Source organism: Paramormyrops kingsleyae, unplaced genomic scaffold (assembly GCF_048594095.1).
Source record: "Paramormyrops kingsleyae isolate MSU_618 unplaced genomic scaffold, PKINGS_0.4 ups97, whole genome shotgun sequence".
Classification (NCBI taxonomy): Eukaryota; Metazoa; Chordata; class Actinopteri; order Osteoglossiformes; family Mormyridae; genus Paramormyrops; species Paramormyrops kingsleyae.
Genome location: NW_027326035.1, coordinates 1 through 10,814, shown reverse-complemented (window position 1 = coordinate 10,814; position 10,814 = coordinate 1). Strand labels below are relative to the sequence as shown.

Here is a 10,814-nt window from a genome sequence, read left to right as displayed (position 1 = left end):
TTTGGTAAGTAAAGAAAATCTCTTTTGTTCCAGCAAGTTCAGCAAAGCGCTCCCATCACACTATGGCACTTGGGACCAAGTCACAACCAGCACACAGGGCAACCAGTAGACAAACCATAACTGCTAGGACTTCTAAGTCCTGATTGGTCATGAAACATCAACAAACTAAGCTGAAACGTATAACAAACACAATTCTCCTGCTCCATTGGTTCACCTTGGTAGCAAGGTAAAGTCCACCCATTTTACGCAATTTACTGGAGACAGCCTCGGCTTCTAGACTTTTCTTGAGATATGTATATAGATATTAATTATATGATATTGAATCACTGTTAATGTTTTGGTGTTCCATTGATTAATGATTAACACATTGTCGTATTGTCCCTGAATCAATGAAAATACATGGTTAACACATCAATTGTGTAACATATTATATATTGACTACTACAACTACTTTATTAAGCTATAACTCTTTGTGCACCAGTTGGGGCAGCTTCGAGTCTCTTCCTGCAAGTGGTTTCTCCCCCCCTTTGCTCCACTGTCTGCCTCTCCAAGGTCCGAGCTTCTGCGGAGCCAACTGCAGGCAGCTATCACAAAGCGAGGTCACACAGTATTCAAAACAATCTCTTCTTGCCTAAGGCCTAAAACATAACAGACCCAATATGCCTCCCTTCCCGGGCCTACTCATGTCCAATTTTACTTCCACGCCCTCTTCACAATTGTTTTTTCACAGGTAATGCAGTGGAAATGATGACTTTCTCTGCAGGGCATGCTGCATTTGCATATGACGTATTCTGTCAAGATTGGACAAAACATTAAGACAGATAAATTAAATGTGAACATTAAAATAAATGTAAAATACAAAACTGGGTGGTCAAATAACAACATAATATTTTAAAGTATTTCAAAACATTAATGTACCTCCATGTCGCACTGCTAATTTCAGATGATTTTTCAGGTGAATATGTATGCTGTGCTGCTTTGAAGAACCGAACAGGCAGCATGGGCACCTGTACACACCATCTTGCTGCAGCAGTACAGGTGCTGGTGTGTCATTTCTCAAATGGGTGGGATGCTGTAATCAGCAAAAAATATTTTTTTACCAAAACAACCTTCAGATGCATGTCTCAAGAAGGCCACACAGGTGGATGAATGATAATTTTCCATTACTGATATAGCTGTACAGTCATTGACAAAAGTCTTGTCACATAAGGACATAGTAACTTAAAAAGGCATATAACTTTATTTCTAATCAATCAATTGTTACGATAAATGGATCAATTTAATGCCAAGGACTTTCACATTAATAACTGGGTGCAAAATGAAACAGTCAAAAAGTGTCCTGATGTTCACAGCTTGTTAAAGTCCATAACACCTGTTTTTGCAAGGACAAAAGTCTTGTCATGTCTTTTAATGATTCAACCAATCACAGATTTGAGGTTCACCTGTGACAAATACTGTACTTAACATAATCCCAGGTGTGTATAAAAAGATCCCCAGCAAACCAGACCTTCACTTGAAGTGCAACCTGACTTCTGACAACATGCCAAATATTCAACCACAGACCAAGTCTGCTGAGGTGTCAGACGTCATTAATGTATCCAAACATCAAGTGGAGAGGATTAAAAAAAGATATGAAGAAACTGGTGATGTTCATGACAAGCCCAGGTCAGGCAGGCCACGTAAGACAACTCTTCGAGAGGACCGTTTGTTGCTTCTAAAGTCCAGGGCCAACCCTTTTTCAACTGCAGCAGAGCGACATCAGAACTGGTCACCAGAAACCGCTGTGTCTACAAGAACAGTTTCTCGAATTCTCGCACGCAGTGGTCTCCATGGCCGAATTAGTGCACAGAAACCAGCATTAATAAGAACACAACAAAAAAAGCGTGTTGAATTTGCCAAGGCCCACAGCTTGCAGCAAGGATGGACAGTGGCAAAGTGGCAGAAGGTTGATTTTTCTGACGAATCATCCATTGAACTGCATACCAAATACTGCAAATACTGCAGGAGACCTGTTGGAACCCGCATGGATCCAAGATTCACCCAGAAAACAGTCAAGTTTGGTGGAGGAAAAATCATAGTCTGGGGTTAAATCCAGTATGGGGATGTTCGAGAGATCTGCAGAATGGATGGCAGCATCAACAGCCTGAAGTATCAAGACATTCTTGCTGCCCATTACATTCCAAACCATAAGAGGGGGCAAATTCTGCAGCAGGATGGCGCTCCTTGTCATACTTCAGCCTCCACATTGAAGTTCCTGAAACTGACGAGGATCAAGGTGCTCCAGGATTGGCCAGCCCAGTCACCAGACATGAACATTATTGAGCATGTCTGGGGTAGGATGAAGGAGGAGGCTTGGAAGACAAAACCAAAGAATCTAGACCAACTCTGGGAGTCCTGCAAGACTGCTTTCTTTGCCATTCCAGATGACTTCATCAACAAGTTATTTCAGTCATGGCCAAGACGTATGGATGCGGTCCTCCAAGCTCATGGAAGTCATACATGTTATTAATTCTTTCTTCTAAGGCACCATGACTTTATGTTCTGATGTTATTGTAGCATGTTTGTGTATTCTAAATAAAGTATATGTATAATTTCTACATTATTTTTGTATATGACAAGACTTTTGTCCAGGCAAAAGTTGACCCTTCTGTCCTAATTACATGACAAAACTCAATGAATGATGAAAAACTTTATTTTGGTATAATAAGCATAATCTAGAGGGCTTTGCCTTTCTTATAAGCCATTTCTGATTCCAACTGATTAACTACAGGTCAAGTTATTATTTGTTGTTCCTACAACTTGGTTAAGTGACAAGACTTTTGTCAGGCACTGTACACTGTTTCAGCATTGCGTGATAAATTACAAATTTTATACTGTTGTTTCTCGATCGAAATAATTGCTTTATGCTCTTCAGAAGATGAGTATCATTACAGTTACATTACATTTAGTAAAGAGTGTTGATTACACTTACCACCATAACTCTCTTTCCACTGCCGAGTACTTGCTTTCCGACGTTCTGACTTTTTTCTTTCTTCTGTGCATGCGCAGGTAGGACACCAGCAGTAGATTCTGGTGCCATTGAAAATGCCGAAGTTTCCCATGAGTGGGCATATTTGGAAGGCGGGGCTGTCCATCTTCTCGACCAATCAGAAATGAGTGGGCCGGGCTGGCCGTGGGCCATCTTGTAACCTGCAATGAGGCGTAGTTGTCTGAAAGACCTGAAGGGAATTTGCGTAGTTTCAGCTGCCTGTAAGTATTCAGATATATTATATACATAAGCCTGTATCTGTATTCATGTATATTAATATATAGCATCAGAAGATGTGTGACATAATAATACATCTAGGCGTCCCAGAAGGAATCTGTATTTTTCAACAAGGAAGGTCGAAACGAAGGCTCACGGAAAGCGGTAGCAGGGTTGCCAATTTTGGTTAGCTGAGTGGCATGAGACTTTGGGTGTGTCCGAAATGGCGCACTTGCCCAATTTTAGGGCGTAGTGCGTTCACACTGACAACTGCTAAAATTCAGTGCACTGAAAGTACCCGGATGCTGCACTGAAAACGGCCAGAAAACGCAGTGCAGAATGATGGACACTACTCGCACTAAAGGGACGCCATTTTGACTACGTAGCGGAAGGGGAGGGACTTTCGGCAAGTTTTTATTGTCAAATTAAGGCGGACAACAACACAGATACGCAAGCCCAAGCGGAGGCAACTGCTTCATATAAATGTAAATAACGTTAATAAAATTATTTTACTGATGTATACTGCGGTGTGTAGCCTGTCACTCTCTGACGACAGATATAGATAACATGTAGGTTACGTACCATCTCATGTTCAGCCAACAGGAGGAGGATCCTGCGTCGACGTTGAATGCGACGCAGTTTCCACGTAGGGGGTAAACAAAAGCAAATAAAACCACAAGGAAGTCAACAAAACACGGCAGATATTTTGGGGCGCTGGAGAATCGCGATCAAATGCTAGTCCGTCACTTCCGGTAAGTGCAAGACGTGTGTTCCATGTAGGACAGCATTTACCCGTGGTTGTGTGCACTACAGAAGGAAGTGCGCACTATGCACTACATCTCAGTGCACTGACGCAAGTGCGCGATTTCGGACACACCCTTTCAGTTAGAGACAAGTCTGCACACGCATTTACATGTATGTGAATAAGTGGCCGTTTTAACATTTAATCGCTAGACTGGATATGTTTGGCAGATATCCGTAATTCAATTCTTCTTAGTCAAAAAGAGCATTTCAGATATCCACAATGACATTCTTCCTATCCACAATTGTCATTTCAGATATCCACATCATCATTCTTCCTAGGAGAAATTACGTCACTTTTGCCACTTTGTAAAGATTTAAAGATATCTTAAATAGAATTGTGACTAGGATAAATAAAGTTTTAGATATCTTGAAATACATTTTCTACTAGTAAGAATGCAATTGTGGATATCTGTAATTGTCATTCTGACTAGTAAGAATATAATTTTGACTAGGAGAAATGATATTATGCATATCTAAAATGTAATTACAGATAGGAGTGTGACTTGATTAAATGTTAAAACGGCTTGCCATAAGACGCCTCCATATAAGCCTACTTACTATAAAGCTTTCAAGTGCACGATGGAGTAGTTGGCTGCTGAGTCGCGGTTTCTGATTCGCCTTGCGTTTCTATTCAATGTATGAACCAATAGCGATTTAGTCACGGCTTCTGTTTCCTATAGTAATTGCAAGCCAAACGCTGTGTTCATTGAAGTGCATTTTATTTGCTGCCCAGTCAATGTGTGAGCGATTTTAGTGCACATAACGTGGAAGAATGTTTACAAAACGCGCAGAATAGCATGTGTTTTTTTAATGTTTAATTTTGAATGCATTTATTGTATATTGCAGGTTCTTTTAAAAATATTTACCTGCCAGTTTACAGAATTTTTCCACACCAATTAGCCAGTTTATGTGACATGACGGTAAGAACTGTAACTAGAACTGTTTCTTCTCTGTTTTTCATGCTGAGAAGGGATGATGCCCACCAAGGTGTCCCGTTATATAGAATTAATGGACAATACGTAGGCATGCAGATCTTTCCGCCTAGTTCATAGCTGTCCTGAGTTATACAGGGTTATTAGCCACCTACCAGCCGATCAGAAAACAGCATTTGTTGTTTCTGGGTAAATTGACAATGTCTGTGACGTATTTCGATTATACATTATACTGGCAGTCTAGCTTCCGGTTTGTGGGGTCAGTGGCTAGCATGAAAACAAAATAGTGATATTGTGCTTGAAGAGCTGCAAATATTCTTTTTTTTTTTTAATTTAAATAGTACCAGTAAGAAGGCAGCAACACTTTTTTTCAGTATTAAGCACTTTTATATTTTTTTTAATATCTAGAATGACACACTTTCTCACGCTCACGCAAGAAATCTTACGGCAAGTCAATATTAATCCATTATAAACCTAAAATTAGTTACATACATGTTAATGTATGTGTAGACTTCTCTTAAATTGAAAATGTCAGGCCAGCCAGCCGACCAACGGTGGTGACACTGATTATTCTTAGTACAATATTGCACAATAAAATATTTTGAAATACTATTGCTAATAAAAAAATGATTTTTATGAGTGATTGAGGTTTCACTGAGAAAACAAAAATGAAATATGGAAAAGTTACATGTCAGGGTAAGGTTATCAAAAGGGAACCAATGCAGAAGGATTTTTAATGTACAGTGGTACCTCAGTTCTCGAACTTAATCCGTTCAGAACTCTGGATCGAATCCTAAAAAGTTCGAGTTCTGATCGAATTTTCCCCATAAGAAATAATGGAAAACCAATTAATTGGTTCCCGGCCCCAAAAAATTACACCTGAATATGTTTTTTTTTTTTTTTTTTTTTTTTTAAGCATTTAAACGCAAAATGAACCGGATAAAACAAGAAGAGCATGTACTGTACTAAACACATCTAAGCACATTTATCAAAACAGTAATTTGTAAAGTAAGAAAATAAATGTATCCGAACAATGTGTCCTGCCCCGATCATCCGCTCCTTCCTTGTGTCACGCCCCCTCGTTAACCCCGTGTGGAATCCCCGTGTGATCAACTGTTTCTGGTTGTTGTCATTAGCCCTCTGTATTTCGTCCGCGTTTCAGTTTATTTCCCCAGCCAGGTAATTATATTGTCCGTCTGCGTTTTGCCTGCCTTACCTGTAATTAAACCCCGTATTCCCCGATGCCCTGACGTCTGTGCCTTTGTCTCCGTTCTGTTCCGCTTGGCACAACAATATTATTATAATTAAATGTATTAATGGTTTATTCAATCAATCAATCAATCAATGACTTTTATTGACAGACTCAGGTCTAAATGTATTTTTACTGTCTAAATATATGTATTCAGCTAGTGTAAACATGCACGGTGCTATCACAGCGAATGTGAGGCTGACACTGAAGCTTTACCCTTTGTTTCCGCTGAGAGACGTGCAGCGTGACTCATTTCCCCGCGCATACAAATTATCTTAGGTCGGCGTTCACAGTTTGACATCTGAGATTTAGTTATTATCAGTAACTAAAACTAAATCCTTCTTTGCAATCTGCCATTCCTCTGTTACATTCTTTAATAGCTCAGCTAGTGCTGTGCGATATGGCTTAAAATTCATATTGCGGTATAATTTGAACCATAGACGGTAGATGATATACTGTATATTGCGGTATATAATTTGATCTGTAAATTTCAATATAATATGTCCATAGCAAAGGCATTGCAGCCAGAAGTTGTATAATAAACTTAACACATTTCAAAGTAGTCGTGAACGTAGAATATTTATTGTGCAAATCTGCAATTAGGCCTATAGAAAAAATATGAAAACATTTCAGGTAACTTCCCTAGTTTTATCTTGTATTAAAAACACAGGTTGGTTTTGTAAACTGCAGGTAAGCAGAAAACAAGACACAGAACCAAAAACTACAAAACTAATACAATTAGACTAGTGTCATAACTCCATCTATATTAGAATGACCATCTCTCCTATAAAGGTCCTGCCAGGCAGAGTCCTGCACGGGTTTGTGTACCCGACGGGTGACCCGCAAATTTTGATGAAACTGATGAAAAATATTCTGCTGTGTTGGATATGGGTTCGGGTCAGGTTGGACGCAGGAGAGCTGTCGCGATGTACACTCACCTAAAGGATTATTAGGAACACCTGTTGAATTTCTCATTAATGCAATTATCTAATCAACCAATCACATGGCAGTTGCTTCAATGCATTTAGGGGTGTGGTCCTGGTCAAGACAATCTCCTGAACTCCAAACTGAATGTCAGAATGGGAAAGAAAGGTGATTTAAGCAATTTTGAGCGTGGCATGGTTGTTGGTGCCAGACGGGCCGGTCTGAGTATTTCACAATCTGCTCAGTTACTGGGATTTTCACGCACAACCATTTCTAGGGTTTACAAAGAATGGTGTGCAAAGGGAAAAACATCCAGTATGCGGCAGTCCTGTGGGCGAAAATGCCTTGTTGATGCTAGAGGTCAGAGGAGAATGGGCCGACTGATTCAAGCTGATAGAAGAGCAACTTTGACTGAAATAACCACTCGTTACAACCGAGGTATGCAGCAAAGCATTTGTGAAGCCACAACACGCACAACCTTGAGGCGGATGGGCTACAACAGCAGAAGACCCCACCGGGTACCACTCATCTCCACTACAAATAGGAAAAAGAGGCTACAATTTGCACGAGCTCACCAAAATTGGACAGTTGAAGACTGGAAAAATGTTGCCTGGTCTGATGAATCTCGATTTCTGTTGAGACATTCAAATGGTAGAGTCAGAATTTGGCGTAAACCCAATGAGAACATGGATCCATCATGCCTCGTTACCACTGTGCAGGCTGGTGGTGGTGGTGTAATGGTGTGGGGGATGTTTTCTTGGCACACTTTAGGCCCCTTAGTGCCAAATGGGCATCGTTTAAATGCCACGGCCTACCTGAGCATTGTTTCTGACCATGTCCATCCCTTTATGACCACCATGTACCCATCCTCTGATGGCTACTTCCAGCAGGATAATGCACCATGTCACAAAGCTCGAATCATTTCAAATTGGTTTCTTGAACATGACAATGAGTTCACTCTACTAAAATGGCCCCCACAATCACCAGATCTCAACCCAATAGAGCATCTTTGGGATGTGGTGGAACGGGAGCTTCGTGCCCTGGATGTGCATCCCACAAATTTCCATCAACTGCAAGATGCTATCCTATCAATATGGGCCAACATTTCTAAAGAACGCTTTCAGCACCTTGTTGAATCAATGCCACGTTCTGAAAGCGAAAGGGGGTCAAACACTGTATTAGTATGGTGTTCCTAATAATCCTTTAGGTGAGTGTATATTGCAAAAGACATGATGATTTTACTTAGGCCATATCACCCAAGCTCTACATACAATCTTAAACAACTGTATTCTTTCACGTTCATAAATATCAATAAATAGAAATGAGTTCAAATAAAATTATCGCGATCACTTTCAGCCTTGTAAAGACAAGCTCGCCTAACTACATGTGATCAAGGAAAATAAAATGCTACTTTGTGCACTAATCTGGCTACTCTGTATTTGCAACGTGGTATAGCAAACACGATCAAAAACTAATTCTAGAAAAAAAAAATGTCTGTGGGGTCGCCAGAAATTTGTGATGTCAAAATGGGGTCACAGGCCAAAAAAGGTTGAGAACCACTGTAGTAATGCATTGTGTTGGTCTTAAATTTTACTCATAATGGTCTAAAAAGGTTTTAAATTTAAAGTACTGAAACCTGCAGGATCCCGGGTCTAAAGAACTGAGAGGAGATGAACAGATGAGGTCTGTCAAAGCACTTCATCACCACAAAGGTCAACATAACAGGACGATGGTCATTTTAGGTGAGGCATGTTAGGATGATGGACTTTGTTAGGGACTGGTGGAAGTTATTTTGATCATTTAGGGAGGGATTTGCCTTATCTGCATTGTCGGTTCATTCACTGTAGTCTAGGGCTGCACGATATTGGGAATAAATCACATTGCAATATTTATTCTTTCTGCGATATATATTGCGATATATATTGCGATATTGGAATTTTAAAAGTTCTAATTAGTTCAATAGCTCTATTGCAGGGGTATTCAACTAAAATTTAAAGAGGTCCAGTTAGAGAAAATTTCTTGAAGCAAAGGTCCGGAAGATCATAATGTCTAACTATTTAGTGTGATGTATATTTAAGTAGCATATCAGTTGTATCAACATTGCATGTAATCAGTACCTGACTGTCAAATCAAAATTTTTCAGTGCAATTCAATTCGAGATGTCTGCACACACGTAACAGTTCTTACCTTGTAAATTAGTATGCTTTTGTATTTAACCATGTAAACACACTTTTGACGTAGCTCATTTTAGGTTTATAATGGAATAATATAGATTTGCCGTAAGATTTCCTGCGCAAGTCTGAAATCATGAGTGGCGTGCCAGATGCTGAAAACGTACAATTTTTGTTTCACCTGAGTTGATCTATATAACAGATAATATTACTTTATACATATGTTAAAAAACGGAAACTTCCACGAACATGAAATCACCAATAAACTATGTCTATTTATCCAACATGTTATATAATACATACTGTATTTGAAAACTTTTCAGCTATATGATTTCAGGACAGACCAGCCACTCTCTTAGGAACATTACAGATTTTTGGTTGCGGGTGTTCGCTTCGCTGCTGTTATTAAGCAGCCACTCTGTTAGGAACAGTGTTGCCAACTTAGCGACTTTGTCGCTAGATTTAGCGACTTTTCAGACCCCCTTGACGACTTTTTTTCAAAAAAGCGCCTAGCGACAAATCTAGCGACTTTTGGACAAACCTTAGCAACTGTCCAAATGTCGCCAGTACTGTCCTGTAAGCGCGAGGTCTTGCTTTCCCGGTACAGTTACTCATCTCCCTGTGTCTGCTCTGATCAGTGAGCGCTAGCTCCGGCTGAAAGGAGCAGCATATTCCCGTGACCGCACGGCAGCTGACATAGATGTGAATGAGCAATCACGGACCAATCACTTTACCTGCTTCTCCTTTGCTTGAAATAAAACTATTTAATTTGACCGTTTCTTCTTATTTTTTCTTATTTATTTATTTTTTCTTCTGATGCACTTATATTACTCACTGTTACAGAGCTTTAGTTCATTCCAGTTTCTGAACTCGTCTGAGATCGTTTACTGAGCTACATCTGATTGACTGTACGTGATTCTACTTACTCATACACAACTTCATTAAACTTATTAAACTCATATACACATAAAAAAACATATATACGTATAATATAAATGTTGTCTGAAAGAAAATATGTAACGTAATTGATAGTTTTATATTGGACACATGAGGAAGGATTAGGGAAAACACGCAGAATGCAAATACGACGTAATTACGTAATCAATACGCAAATATACGCATGACGTCATCTAGCGACATTTGGCGACTTTTCGAGCAGACTTTAGCTACTTTCCATTGAAAATAGTTGGCAACACTGGTTAGGAATATTACGGCTTTTTGGTCGCTTTGCTGCTGTTATTAACACTAATGGCACATTAGCGGAGACAAAGGGCTGCATACGCCGAACTACGCTTCGCAATTAAAGGCGTTTGACGTGCATTGGTGTGGGAAGCGGCAGTTCAAGTGCTAAACCACTACCGAAAAGACTACAAAAGCTGTGGCGGTTAAAATAGAAGGGCCCCATCAGGTTTTAAATCATAACTTTCTGTTTTGGCTATCGGTCCAGGTCCGTATGGGACAGCTTCTGGGTCCGGGTCCGGCGCGGTCCG

General features: G+C 39.9%; 1 long non-coding RNA gene across 2 annotated transcripts; it reads right to left on the bottom strand.

The window, feature by feature from the left end:
- LOC140586936 (uncharacterized) lies at positions 1–3,964 on the bottom strand. 2 transcript variants are annotated; one of them, XR_011988721.1, is made up of 4 exons: positions 3,827–3,964; positions 2,972–3,189; positions 919–1,072; positions 1–791 (listed from the first exon to the last, which is right to left on the bottom strand). It is a non-coding gene; the product is annotated as an uncharacterized lncRNA (long non-coding RNA). The 2 variants fall into 2 exon arrangements; XR_011988722.1 differs by having other exon boundaries at positions 2,972–3,218; positions 3,827–3,960.
- Between the last annotated feature and the right edge of the window lie 6,850 nt (positions 3,965–10,814).